Here is a 15,648-nt window from a genome sequence, read left to right on the forward strand (position 1 = left end):
ACTGTAAAACTCCCTGAGGGCAGAGATTGTCCTTTGCCTCTTTTTGCATCTCCAATGTTTAGCACAATGCCTTAATGTTTATTGACTGACTGCATTTTATTATTTTTTATGTATAGAACTAAAAATTTTAATAATATACCATAAATGTTCTTTCAAAATCCTTTTGAGGAGGGGCAGAGCCAAGATGGCCACAAGAGCAGATCGTGTCTTAGGCACTCTCTCATAAATCTTTGAAACTAAAGACTCTAAATTTTCGAGAGACGGAACCCACAGAGGGACCCAGTGAGAAAGTTCTCCTACTCAAGGTAACCTGGAAAAGAGCAGAAAGGCTCTGCTCCCCCAGGGTCGGAGGGGCAGACACCAGAGGGGTGGCCCGCCAGAGTGAAAGAACTTCAGCTTCCTAGAGGCAGCCCCAGGGCACTGGGAGCCCCCAGCTCACAGCAGTGGGGGCATCTCCTGAGCTACACCCCAGGGAGCACTGGGCACAAAGAGGGGGAACAGAGAGCAAGCACTTGGAGCCCAGCCCTCAGGGCACACAGCAAGCTGCTTGGCCACTGCATTCCAGATCCAGGAAACAGAAGCAGACAGAGCCCGTAAGCAGGAGCCCCCAGGGCATGAGCCCATTGAGCTGAGGGAGGGGAGTGAAGAGGGAGTGAAGAGAGATTGCAGAGCTCTGTCCTCTGCCCCTGGAACAGGACTCTGGGGCTCTGACCACAGTCAGATACTGATTGCAGTCTAGGCCCCCCCCCAATAGAACAGCAGGGCCCCCCCCCCACCTCAGCCCCGTAGCAGAGGGGGACACATATGGTCATTCAGAGACCAGGAGGGAAGACAGAGCCTCACACACTGAGACTCTTGTGGGAGTGTCCCAAAAGCTCAGGAAGTACCCCAAAACCAGGCTCAAGCTGGGAAAATGAGCAAGCAGAGAAACAAGAGAAACACCATTGAGAAATATATTATCTATGATCCCAAGAAGGATCAATATACTCAGTCTGAAGATGAAGAAGTACAAGCTCCTGCATTGAAAGACTCCATGAAAAATAGAAATTGGGATCAAGCTATGACAGAGCTCAAAAAAGACTTTGAAAATCAAATGGAGTTAGAAGAAAAATTGGGAAAAGAAAGGAGAGGGATGCAGGAAAAACATGAAAATGAAGTCAGCAGCCTAGTCAAGGAAATCCAAAAAAATGCTGAAGAAAATAGCATGCTAAAAACCAGCTTAGGTCAAATGGATAGAACAGTTCAAAAAGTTATTGAGGAGAAGAATGCTTTAAAAAGCAAAATTGGCCAGATGGAAAAAGAGATAAGAAAACTCTCTGAGGAGAACAAATCCTTCAGACAAAGAATAGAATTCAGGGAGATAGATGAATTTACCAGAAATCAGGAATCAATACTTCAAACCAAAAAAAATGAAAAATTAGAAGAAAATGTGAAATATCTCATTGAAAAAACAACTGATATGGAAAACAGACTTAGGAAAGATAATTTAAAAATTATTGGAACACTTGAAAGTCATGATCAGGAAAAAGAGCCTTGACATCATTTTCAAAGAATTACTCAGGAAAATTGCCCTGATATTCTAGAAGCAGAGGGCAAAATAGAAATGGAGAGAATCCACCGATACCCCTGAGAAAGAGATCCCAAAAAACCAACCTCTAGGAATATTATAGCCAAGTTCCAGAACTAACAAGTCAAAGAGAAAATATTACAAGCAGCCAGAAGGACACAATTCAAATATTGTGGAGCTGCAGTCAGGATCACACAGGACTCAGCAGCAGCTACATTGGAAGCTCGTAGGGCTTGAAATATAATATACTGGAAGGCAAAAGAGCTTAGAATGCAACCAAGAATGAACTACCTAGCAAGGCTGAATGTCCTCTTCCAGGGAAAAAGATGGACTTTCAATGAACCAGGGGAATTTCAAATGTTCCTGTTGGAATGGCCAGAGCTGAATAGAAGGTTTGATCTTCAGATACAGGACTCAGGTGAAGCATGGAGATTGGAGGAGAGGGGAAAATATGAGGGACTTGATGATGAACTGCACATATTCCTGCATAGAAAAATGACACTGATAATACTCATATGAACCTTCTCAGTTAATAGAGCAGGTAGAGGGAGCTTTTATAGTTGAAGCACAGGAGAAAGCTGAATTTGAAGATAAAATATGGAGTGAAAATGGAGTTAATAGAAAAAAGGGAAATGTAATGGGAGAAAGAAAAAGGGGGGGGGGGAATAGGCCAAGATATTTCATATAAGATTTTTCTGTATTACAATGAGCTATTGCAATGATATGGAAGGGAGGAAGGCAAGGGGGAATGAGGGAATCTTCACTCTCATCAGAGGTGGCTAGGAAACAGCATATATACTCAATGGGGGTATAGGCATCTGGAGTAAGAAGGTAGGGGACAGGGGGAAGGGGGGATGATGTGAGTGATGGAGGAGAGGATGGACCATGGGGGGAGAGTGGTCAAATATAACACATTTTCTTTTTTACTTCTTGCAAGGGGCTGGGATTGGATGGCCTGTCTGGGACCATAGGGCCAGGTGGATGCTGGACCTAAGGGGTGGTATGGGGGCTCAGGGCCTCTTGGCCCCAGGACCAGGGGTCTGTCTGCTGTGCCACTCAGCAACCCTACAGCAAAGTCAGAGTGAAAGGAGAGAGAAAATATAGTACATGGTAGTGGAGAAATATGAAAGGAGGGAGTTGCGATCAGCAATGGCAACGTTGGAAAAATATGGAACTTTTGTGATGGACTTATCATAAAGAATGTGATCCACCCATGACAGAGTTGTTGGTGTTGGAACAAAGACTGAAGCACATTTTTTATTATTTTTTTGGGGGGGGGGTGCAGGGCAAATGGGGCTGGGTGGCCCACCTGGGGCCACATAGAAGGCTAATTGTTGGGTGTTTGAGGCTGGATTTGGACCCAGGTGCTCCTGGCTCAAGGGCCAATGCTCTGTCCGCCACCTAGCCAACACTACTATTATTACTATTTTATTCCTTTTTTTCATTTTTTTTAGATTTTTGCAGGGCAGTGGGGTTTGGGTGGCTTGCATGTCACACGGCTGGGTAATTGTTGGGTGCATGGGGCTGGATGTGGGCTTGGGTGCTCATGACTCCAGGGCTGGTGCTCCGTCCATTGCACCACCTGGCCATACCTACAATTATTACTATTATTATTTTTTTTAATTTTAATTTTTTTCTCTCCCCTTTATCGCTCAAGTGAATGTATATTTTTTGGGGGGAGGGGTATTTTGTTTACTCTTAAACAAGAACATTTTATTAATGTATAAAAAACATTTGTACAAAATGAGAATAAATAAATATTAAATATAGAAAAGCAAAAAAAATATAAACTATAAACATAAAAAAAATCCTTTTGAGATAGACAAAGCATGGTGGCTTCTTCTAGTACAGTCCTGTGTCCATTATAGGTATGCAAATAATTCATAGTAGGTCTTCAAATACTTATTATTAAACAAGATATGTTTCATATTACAAAAGTTAAAGGAATTTCAGTATAAACTGAGGTCAGTTTTGTATCCAAAAATCTCTAATATAAACAAAATTGTATTAGTATGCTGAACCATAACACTCTTAAAAAAGATTTCTTAAGTAATGGCTTAGATTAAAATATAAACAGATAGGGTCATGGGCACCCAAAGAAAGTACTGTAAGATGTCTTTGGAACTTTGGATGTTAAAATTTCAGCTTTCATTTGAAGCCAAATATTCCTACTACTTAATCACTGCAAATTTGGAGAGCACAGCAAGGTTCAAAGTCAGTTTTCATACTATTATAGTTGACAGAGTTATAGATGACCACATCAAATCACAGTCCTAAATGTCCCAAACACAATTTCCTGAAATTGTGACCATTTTAACTAGAGATTAGAGTTAATTATTCAATTTTTTAAAAATATGCAACTACTAATTTTGACACAAATCTATATGGAAAATTGAATATATTTCATACCTTGTGCAAGCAAGCATGTTAAATTCCAAGAACAGTGGCTTTCCTGTTACCAGAGCCTGACTTTCACTCAGACTCCCCACAAGAAGGGCTGCAGTGCAAAACTGAGAGGTTTACTACATCAGTATAATACAGTTTAAAAAACTTTTAGCGTATTTTTTTTTTGGTATGATGTACTCATGTAGTATAATTCTAGTGGGAGTCCACAATGTTCGGTCTGTAATTTCTTCACAAGTCCATATCCTCCTTTGTAATAAATTTTGAAAAATTGGGGACCGTGCTGAAATAAAAGCTTAGTGAGCTCTAAGGCCTTCACCTAAACAGTTCTGATTTCCAACAAAAGCTTCAACTAGTTCAGAGTCTGGTGAAAAACTGAGGACAACATCATAGTAACACATATAATCAAACAGTCCATGTATATCTACATCAAGGGAATTTGGTGTTCCAAATTCTTCAGTGAGTTGCACTGGTATATCATATCAACATTCTGAAATCTTGAGTCCTCCACTCCAAATTCTCCTGTGTAAAGATATACCTGCTGTACTGATGTCCATTATTATCTCTGCTCCATACTCAGGGGAAGAACAAAGCAGGGTCTTAAAGAATGGACAACTTGCTGCTAAAATGGCCCCGTTCATAGGAAAACAAGTTTCTTGAAATGTGTCTACATTCGTACAGTACTTGTACTCATAAAGATAAGCCATATCTTTTTGCAGTGTTTGGGCTTCTAGTTGGATCAAATTGACTTGCAGAGAAAGCTCTTTTAAGGCTATTGTTCCCTCATATTCCTCTACTAATGCATTGACATCTCTTACATCCCACCCCAAGAGTTCTTGCATCTGCTTTGCGTGGATTTCTGATGTTTAATAAATTTCTTCTTGAGAGTGGCAAGGCCAGAGGTTTTCTTTTTCTTGTCTTGTGGCATTTCACGGTCATTGTCAAGACTATATGATTTTGATTCACATCCAAAGCCTTGATGAGAATAATGTTCTAATAAATGTTTGTTGGACCTGTGAATTTCCCCCTACCCTTGGGGAACACGAATGGGGATAGTTAGATGAATTAGCACCCATTTTCTTCAGTCACCCAAACATTTCACCTGCTGGCTCTTCAGAGGACAATCCCACAATCCATTTTAAGCCTTCAAGCCTGGATCCAAAAGTTTTTTTCATCCATTTCCCACAAGCTCTTCTCACTACTGCTGCAGCTGTCACCTCCCCCAGTGTCCATCCATTCCAGTGCTGGGACCGTTCTCTCACACAGCCCTCTCGGCTCCTGCCACACACAGGATTGGGATCTGTGACTGGGACGGGTCCCCCTTGCCACCATTTTGATTTGCATTTTATTATTACTATTGTTATTATTGTTATTGTCCAGCAATCTGAAGATATGTCACTTATCTTCAATTGTTGGGGTGGTTAGGTGGTCCAATGGATAGAGCATTTAATGTCCTAGAATCAAGAGGACCTGCCTGAGTTTAAATCCAACCACAGATACTTACCATATTTCCCCAAGTACCCTTTCTGAAAAATTTGAAGTCTAAAAACAGGGAGTGTCGTATTCAGTGGTTGTAGATTTTTTTACTTGCATTTCCAAATTTTTTTGTACTTGTTTGCGCTTTTTGCTGTAGATTTTTTTATTTGCATTGCCTGCCTTTTTGCACTTGCTGTCTTTGTGCTTGTTTTGCATTTGTTAACCAGTATTAGGTAACATTTTGCCACATTCTGCCCAGAAATGGCTCAGAAAAGATTTTCATCCAGTGCTAAATTCAAGTTCAAAGTGATCCAGTTTGTAAAAGTGAATGGAAATCATGCTGCTGAATGTCAGTTTGGTCCTACTCCAATTGATAAAACAATCTGAGACTGACTCTGGAAAGAAGAAACCCTATTGAAAACACCCCAGCAGAAGAAGGCCATGAGAGACAAGGCAGCTGAATGGCCTGATTTAGAGAGGGAATTGAAGAGATGGATTGAAGAGCAAAGGGCAATTGGGATTCCTGTGTCCATAAAGATGGTTCAGCAGGAGGCCAGAAGAATTGCTGATGAAAAAGAAGTTACTGATTCCAAAGGACGCAACTAGTGCTTCAGGTTCATGAAACAGAATGGACTATGTCTCTATGCACCAGACTTGCCCAAAAGATGCCTGAAAGCTAGGAGTAGAAGGTCCTTGAATTTCATGATGAAATTGAGTTCAATAACTTTATGTAATACATTTTTTTTTCAAATTGCGGGCCCCCAAATTAAGATGCATCTTATACATGAGAGCATCTTAATCATGGGGAAATATGGCAATACTCACCCAGTTCATTATCCTTTGGGCAAGCCACTTAATCCTATTGCCTTCCAAAACACCAAAACAAACAAAAGTTATCTACAGTATAGTAGGGATTTGGTTGCCACGTTAACAGGGGTACCATGTGGAAGTAGCAAGTATGCTAAAATTGGACCAAAGAAAGCTTAATTTTAATCCAAGCTTAGAGACTTAGTAGCTAGGTGATCATGGGCAAATTACTCAGCCTCAGTGAAACTCAATTTCCCCCTCTACAATCTAATAACAAGTTAGTCTACCAGCCTCATGGACTGATTGTGATAAAAGTACTTTGGAATCCTTAAACTGCTAGACCTAGAATCAAATCTGTCAGTCAGGTCCCCTACTAGTTCTGTAACCTTAGGGAAGGTACTTAATCTCTCTGAAATGATATATTCTGCTTCATCTTCCTCCCCTTGTACAATGAAGATGCAGACCTCAGAAGATGCTTTTTTGTTTTTTAAAGTGATTTTTTAAAATGTCTTTAAAGGATTATAAAACAGTTGGGAGGCAGAGTAGATAGCATGCTCAGAATCAAAATAGATCTGAGTGCAAATCTACATCAGACATTTATTAGTTGTGTGTCCCTGAGCAAATTATTTAACTTCTGCCTTATTTGTAAAATGGAAATAATAGCAACTCATTGACAGGGTTGTAGTAAAGATAAAATTAGATATTTGTAAAGTGCCTTTCAAACTTAAAGCCCTACATAAATGCTAGCTATTATTTTGAAATGTACTCTTCATAGCACTTTTAATTTATAGTCTTTAGGAAACAGTGACTTACAGAGAAAAGAGTCAGAAGCCCTAGGTTCAAATCCCAAGTTTGTTACCTGTGTGACCTTGGTTGTTATTTAACATCCTAGATCTCATCTGTAAAATAAGGGGATTGAACTAGATAGTCTCTTGAGGTCCCTTCTATTTCTTTATCTTGGATCCTATGAACTAATTTACAAACCATAGAGGGAAACTTTCCGCAATTTATGATCTGGGACTGCATTTTTTTTTAGTTAAAACCATAAATCCATCAATTTAAAAAAATCACAAATGACTTTTATTTGTATCTTTAAACAAAAAAATTAATTGCATCCAAATGATAAAATCATCATCTTTTGAATTCAGAAATAATCTTTTGACAGAAACTCATATAGACTTTTTTTTTTGCCAAAAGCTTACATCATTATTATTAAAGGATTAAAAAAAATGGCTTCATCTGTGAATCCTTAGGTGGCTAAAAATACCAAGCGGCCTAGAAGCCTGATCAATGAAACATTTTCAGTCAGCACCCAACACCTACCACTTTTTCCTAAATGAATGCTGATTTACAATCTTATCAAACAGAAATTTTATTTTATTTCCTGGTTTTATTGTTGTTCTTTCAGTTATCAAGACATAGCTTAGAGACCACCCCTGGGAAAAGGAAGGAAGAAATATTGCAAGGTCCTCAGGGACCATCACTGAAACCAGGAAACACTCAGCATTGACCAGTTCTATTAAAATCAATATGAGGTAGGCAGAAAACAGTAGTAGTTAAGAGGAGTATATTCTGGCTTTCCTTTAAAATACAACTTGCATAAAACTTTGTTAAAACACAAAGAGAAGAAATTGACCATGAAAGGTATTATGTGTTTAATCATATCCTAAATGAATTTCAATTGACATTACTGAAGTGAAAGGTTTAGAGTTCTATAAAGCCTAGGAGAAAACGAAGATTGTGGTAATGAAATACCACACTTTTCTTTTCTTTTATGTAAATATGACTGGTAAAGATAGAGAATAAAGAAACCAAGAGGAAAAAAAAAATCTCAGTAAAGACCAGCTGTGATGATTGTCTAGTGGCTCTGCTGATTTGGAGTCTGTTTTCCAGATGAAACCAATCCAAGTATTTTCAGATTGGTTCTGAGATGTATGATTAAAAATACACTTCTGACAAGAAACTATAGCTGTTGTTGTTACTCAACTGACGCTGTTATTCAACCGATGTTCCCACACTGAAATACCATACTCCTGTTAGGGAGTAGAATAGTAGAGGAGGTGGTCTTTTGTCAGGCACAATTTTTCCAATATTATTTTGAAGGTCACTGGTCCATCATAGAAGGTTACCTCACTCCCATTTCAGAGGAGGCATCATGAATTACCAACCCATAATATAAAATAGGTTAAAAGGCCTAAAAGGTAATACAATTTGGAATTCCTTCTATTTGGAACCACTTTGGTATGAAGGGAAATCATGCATTCTGCAAATCAACTACTAATAAGTAAAGGTAATTTAGGAAATAAAGAAATAAATAAAGATCTGACACCACAGATCACTAAATATGAACTATAGTTTGAATGGAGGTGGGGAAAAATAAGCATTACTTACAGCACTTACATATCTGGGGTCAGGTTAAGTGAGATGGAACTTTCAGCGGTTAAAAATAAGTCCATCTCTTTTGAGGAGGAATAGGGTGAAAAGGGAGAGAAAAGAATAAAAAGGGGGAATAGGATGGAAATAGTTAACAACAGTAAATTTAAAAAAAATATGAATTGTTTCTCTGATAAAAGCCTGAGCCATTTCCCAATTGACAAATGACCAAAAGATAGTTTTAAATGACATAATCAAAGCTATCTATAGCCACATGAAAAAATACTCTATTGATTGGAGAAATGCAAATTAAAACAATTCTGTGGTACTACCCCATACCTATTACATTGGTTAATAGGACAGAAAAGGAGAATGAAAAATGTTAGAAGGGATGTGGGAAAAATGAGACATTACTGCACTGTGGGTGGAGTTGTAAACTGATTCAAACATTCTGTAGTGCAGTTAGGAACTGTGCATATTCTTCGACCTAGTACTAGGTCTGTATCTCAAGAGATAAAATACAAAAAGGAAAAGGACATATATGAACCAAAAAAATATTTATAGCAGCTCTTTTCTGGTGGCAAGGAGTTAGAAATTGCGGGGGCTGCCCATCAATTGGGGAATGATTGAACAAATTGTATGTGATTGTGATGGAATACTATTCAGCTGAGAGAAATGATGAGCAGGTTATTCTCAGAAGAACCTGGAAAGACTTACATAAGCTAATGCAAAATCAAACGTACTGTGCACAAAGTAACAGTAATTTGGTTTAGTTATTCTCAGTAATGCAGTGATCCAAGACAATTCTGAAGGACTTCTGATGAAAAATGCTATCCACCCCCAGGGGATGAATTGATTGTGTTTGAATACAGATTAACTCATACTTATTTTTCTGAGATTTTTAAAAAATCTGTTTTCTTTCACATGACTACTATGAAAATGTTTTGCTTGACTACACACATATAACCTAATCCTAATCTTTTCAATGAGGGATAGAGATGGAGAGAGAATTTTGAATGCAGTTTTAAAAAGGTTAAAAATTGCTTTTACATGTAACCAGGGGAAAATACTAAATAAATGTGTAAAAAAAATAAATCTATCTAAAACACTTCCACTCACATTTCATTGAAAGATAGATGGATATCTAATTTAAGAGATGTTCTCCATTTTGAAATCGAATCAAAAGTCAGTCTAAACAATGCATTAAAAGTTGATTAAAAATAATTTAAATAGCAGAAACTCAGGGCTTTGGATATTGAACCGACAGGGTCTACTACCTATAGAAAAAACTCAGTCTCTATAGGTTCAGCAAAAGATTTCCCTCTCAAACTAACAAATTAAAAATTCAGTTGGAGAGACAAAATTATAAGACACTGATGCTAGTGTTTCTAGGCTGTTCTTTTTGAAACACTGGATGGTCTTACATTCATGCTGGGTAAAAAAAAAAAAGTATTTTCGAGGAGCTTAGACTAGAACTCCTATTGAATATCTGGTTCTAAGTCCCTAAGGGTCAGGAGATCTTTGAACAAAACATTTCCTTCACCTTTGGGGGCTTCAGTTTCTTCCTGGGTAAAATGGTATAATTGACCCAGATGATCTAAGATCTTTTTCCTGTTCGTGTTTCCAGACACGAAGTCCTGACTGTACTGAGGAGTATAGTGTGAGGAGCTTCCATTCCCTCCCAGAATGCCAAATAAAAAGGGAGAGAGCTAAGAGATGAATTAGCCAGTAAAGAACCACTTCCAGAATGTGGAAGTAAAATCACTAGTTTCCCTGAGGACTCCCACAATCTGAAATAAAGGTGCATATTCAAGTGTGGCTTGCCAGCAAAGACTATTGAAAATACTAGTGGTAATAGAGAAATGTTAGCTATCTCCAAATGGCTCTTGACTACTGTCATGTCTTGACATCAGGAGATGTGATAGCTAGTGTAAGGTGTCTGATCTAGGCATATTAGGATTTTAGTTCAAACTAAGGAATCTGCCTTCTTGGAAGAGTTTGTGTCTTAAAATAATGGTTCTAAGTAAATTTAGTCATATGCAAAGGGAACTGAACTTGAACTCAGAATGGTCTAGATGTACTCCATGTGAGTTAAGAGGTAATATTACAAGCCATATTTCCAAGACTAAAGTGAAATATACAGGCCTAGGCTACTTGTCCTATACCTACTTTCACATAAAACAAATTAAGCAGTTCTACAAATTGGGGTGGATTAACATGTTAAGAGGCAGAATTACCTGAATCCAAATTCTTCCTGGCACACACACACTCCCTACATGACCTTGAGTAAGTCACTATATATCATTCAATCTGTTTCCTGATCTGTAACATGGTGATAATACATATAAAGTGTTTTACAAACTTTAAGGTACTAAACATGTCACAGTTAATACTATCACTAAGAATCTAGACCTAATTTTCTCTACAATCTGCCTCTTTGGCTTATAGCAATGATCTCAACTCTCTTTTGCTGTTTGACCTATAACTGGCTCTGGCAATCTGTGCACACCTGTGGGAAACAGCCTTCTTTCCACTTCACTGAATTTGCAAAAACAGTGTTAAGCACTATTATTATAGGAGCTTTTCATGACAATGTAATATGTAATATTACTGTAATATGGAACTTATTTCAATGGTAGATTTGAAGTTAGTTTACATTTTCTTTTTATGATCATGCCTGACCAATAGTAGTTTGGTGAATATATGAATTCATTTTGTTGTGTGTCTTTAGAAAGGAAAATCATTTTCTGTTGCAAGCTAGCTATGGTACCAACAAAAATGTTCACACCCTATCACATACTCTATAGACTGGAGCTATGAGGTCTTTCAATGTCCTTTCCAATGCTTACGAGTTCTCCAGGATTTTTACCATCCATTTCATCCTGTTTCAGTAATGGCTTATGACCAGGTTCCTCCTGCCCTCAAAATTTTCAACGTTTATTTTTGAAATTTAGATCTCTTTTCTCATGGAATTCAAAAAAGGTTTTTGGTTACAGGCATTAAGCAAGGAGTATGGGCTCTTAGAAATTTATTTTGTGGCATGGATATGTCTTTAATTTATATACATATCATCCTATGAGATGTTGGGCTCTTCTAATATTCACAAGTTACCAATTTTTTTATATTATTCAACAACATGTTACTGGTTAAACTAAGCTTGTGTTTTAACTGGGTTCACAATATACTTTTACTAGGTTTAGTTGTTTATAACTAAGTTTAAATATGGGGAAACAGCAACAAATAAGTCTGGGTCAAAGGGTATGTTGTACAGCAGTAAGGAAGGGACATGATTGAAAGGCAAAACCTCAAGGAAATATGTAACTGGAGGCAGGGAAACTGTTGGAAATCTGGGTCTCAGATGTGAATTTTAGCTACAGGTAATTGGATTTTCCTGTTGTATAGGGAAGAAGGGCCACTCTGCTCCCTCTCCTTTTCCTCTTAATATTCACTCCAATACTTCAAGGACTTGTGACTTTACCAAAGTACATTTCCTAACAATACAGACTGCACCTATGACTTTGGCAATCTTGAAGAATTGTTTTGGTTATCACCCTGTAGTTAAGATGATGATGAGCTGAGCTTAGCTAGATTGGCACTCAGAAAAAAAAAATTTTTTATCAATGGGCCTGTACTTGAAACCTCTTCAACTCAACAAAACCTACTAGAAGTTCCACTGATGTGATTTTCTAGAACTGAAGGAGGTTCACCTCCATGCAACAAGGTGTTAGTGAAAGACTTTGATGGAACTAATAAAAATAATAGCTCCCATTTATGTAGCATTTTCAGGTTTACAAAGTCCTCTTCATACAACCCTCTGAGATAGGTAGAACAAGCATTATTTTTCTCACTTTATAGTTAAGTGAAATGAGTCTCTAGAGATTTAGGAAACTGCATGAAACTAATAAATGACAGGCCTGAACTCTATCTTTGCTTTCTCTTTCTGTCCTTTCGGTCTTCATATTTTCTTCTTTTCTGTAACCCTAGCCAGTCTTCTTGCTGGGTCTGCACTGACTGATAAACATTTAGACTGGTTGTTATATCTTTCATTAATATCCTTTTATATCAAAAATGTTGTCAAGGAAAATTTTCTTCATGTTTAATACATGCCCCCCCCCCAAAATAACCTTATTAAATACCTATGTACAAATACCTGGTGAAACATGCTGGAATACAAAGACATAAATTTAAGTCCTACCTCTAAAGGAGCTTTTAAAAAGATATGGAGTAATAGGAGGGGTTTGACTAAAGTAGTACAAAATTTAAATGAAGGTTATTTTGCTATATGCAATTTAGGATAGTAATGATGTTAAGATTATTAGATTTCCTTTGTTAGCAGTGAAAATGTCTTTTTGTTACTTTAAGATCTAAGCAGTGGTGTTTTTTTTAACAAGGCAATGGGGTAAGTGACTTGCCCAAGGTCACACAGGTAATTATTAAGTGTCTGAGGCTGGATTTGAATTCAGCTCCTCCTGACTCCAGGGTCACTGCTCGATCCACTGCAGTACTCTAACTGCCCCTAAGCAGTAGTGTTTTGCTATTTCCCCTTAAAAGGTAGAAGTTATAATCAGTAAATTATTTATATGCAAATCAGTCATTTCAAAACTGAAAATAATTTTCTCTTTGCAATTCTTTGTGGTAAAAATAATAGAAGGTTGGGAGATGAAGAATTCTCCTAGTTTAGCTACAAATACTTTGTGTGGTCTTGGATGTTTCCTCTCTAGAGTTGCTTCCTCATCTAAATTAAGGGCTAAGCCTAGATTAACACTAAGGTCCCTTCCTGCTCTAAAATTTTCCTATCCTGTTTATGACATTCTGCTTTAAGACTTGCAAAGATTTTTCCTCACAAGTCTGAGGCTAGTATTCCAAACATTATCCCTTAGAAAACTCATCGCATTCCCTCCCCTCGACCAATATTACAAAGGTTAATTTAAATGAGGCATATAATTGCTGTACTAATTACAAATTATTCTTTTGGAATCATTAAAGCATTTATAAATTTTTCTCCAGTTCGTTGCCAATTTCTCCTATTAGCATTTATTTTCTTGGAATGTTAGTGCTTTACTATCAGACAGAAAAGTCTCTGTATATACCTACATACATTATCTTAAAATCCAAATTGTTGATGCCCAAACTTGTGAGGTTTTGGCAAATGATTTACAGCTAACATTTCTTTTTACTAACATGATGCAAACTCTAATTTTTTAAAGTTTTATTTATCTTTCATTAAGGAAAAAAAATTTAGGCTCCTACCTCAATAACCTATTCATAACCATTATGAGTACTGGGACTGAAGCCTAGACCTTCTGACTCAGAATCAGTCCTCAAAATCCATTCAGAAAGTTACTTATTTCAAGTTATTTACCAGATTTCCCAAACTCCTATTTTCAGAAAGAAGTTCCAACATGCTTAAAATGATTTTATTGAGATTTGCAATTTTAGTCAAACCTATGAGCAAAGCAGATGAAATGTTTGGAAAGGTCACTGAAAAATGACAAGGAAAACTTAAAATTATGCCAATATTGATGGAGTCTCCTCTCCTCTTAAGGCATAAAAGGTCAAGTCAACATTTACTTATGAATGCATTCCTAAAAGCGTACTCTTCCAATGCATCTCTTCCTTCTCGCTGTTTGGCTCCTGGATATGAAGCAAGTTACCTGAGAACTATTAAGTAAAGTAAAACATCTTATCCAAAGCTGTTGAAATTTTCTTTCTAGTTTATGTCCAGTCCTGGAAGTTGAAACAGTTAGGAAGCATGGGGTTTCTGGGGCATGCATGGAAGGGAGCAAAATTATACTCTCACTTCTGATCCCAGTCATGATGTCTCACTGTTGCAGTAACACACTAGGGCCATCTGGTCCCATCCCCAAGAAGGGAAATGTCACACAATATTTTTTCCAGTCAGCCACAGCAGACAACACTAATTTGGTACTGTCAAAGAAGAGCTCTTATCATTACTCTGATATCCAGAGTTTGAATTATTCTCTCAAGCAATGGGATAGGAGTTTAGTTTTTGGTTTTTAAACACCTGCATCCAAAGTACATAAGAAATGTAGAAAAATATAATTTCCTAATTTCAAAGTAAGTTATTTAGAATTTCAGGTTAGATTCTTTAATAATTGAAAACAAAACACCTGTAGAACAGTGAATTCTAAGGACAAAATATCAAAGTATGAAAAGGCAAAGATTTTCAGTACTGAACTAGCTGAACTATATAATTCTAAATTCTAAGAAGAGTTCTGCCCCCATCGACTTGCCTACCGTTCACAAGGCTTCATCTACGTGTACAGACATATACCCAAGAAGAGTCTGGGAACCAAAAGCATGTTAATTCAGAACTTTTTCCAGTCTGGGAAGAAGAATATGTTAAGAAGAAAGATAAACAAGAATAGAGAGAAAAGCCCAGTGAGACAAAGAAAGTCTCTATTCTTCTCCCACCTTCTACAGTGGAAAAAGATAAAAGTTTACAAAATCAAGAAGTTAATTCAACAAGCATTATGTGCCAAGCTGCTCATTCATTTTAAAGATGCCAATACTAATTGACAAAGGGTCATGTCCTCCAAAAAGATGGAAGAAGCTAAAAACAATCAGACTCAGGAAAGATTTCAATATAAACATGAATAACAATCATGATGGAATAATAAAGAAAATAGGACATATACTGGGTTACATGTTTAACTTTCTGACATTTAACTCTTAGTAGGTTAGCTATATTCCGCACAAAAATATAGCTTGCTACCTCTTGGAAAGTTGTAGCACTGATTTATGTGATTCAATTTGGCATTTTATACATTCTATGAACTGTCTGAATTAAGATTTTGGTTAAAGACACCATACCTATTTTCTGAAGAGAAGATTTATTTCTAGAATAAAAATTAGAAGTATTATACATACTTTCCACATAGTACATGCTAAACAAGTAAAGAATTGAGAAAAGAAGTTGTTAGTTTCCAATGTTCAAAAAGGCTTTGGATTCATAGTACTGTCACCTGTTTTGAGATGAGCTATAGAAATGAAAACTCTGT

The 15,648-nt window shown here is 37.2% G+C and overlaps 1 pseudogene; it reads right to left on the reverse strand.

Moving 5' to 3' along the window:
- Window positions 1-3,715: 3,715 nt before the first annotated feature.
- On the reverse strand, window positions 3,716-15,569 carry LOC141502698 (BTB/POZ domain-containing protein 7 pseudogene; annotated as a pseudogene).
- Between the last annotated feature and the right edge of the window lie 79 nt (window positions 15,570-15,648).

The sequence above is a fragment of the Macrotis lagotis genome, chromosome X (assembly GCF_037893015.1).
Source record: "Macrotis lagotis isolate mMagLag1 chromosome X, bilby.v1.9.chrom.fasta, whole genome shotgun sequence".
Lineage (NCBI taxonomy): Eukaryota > Metazoa > Chordata > Mammalia > Peramelemorphia > Peramelidae > Macrotis > Macrotis lagotis.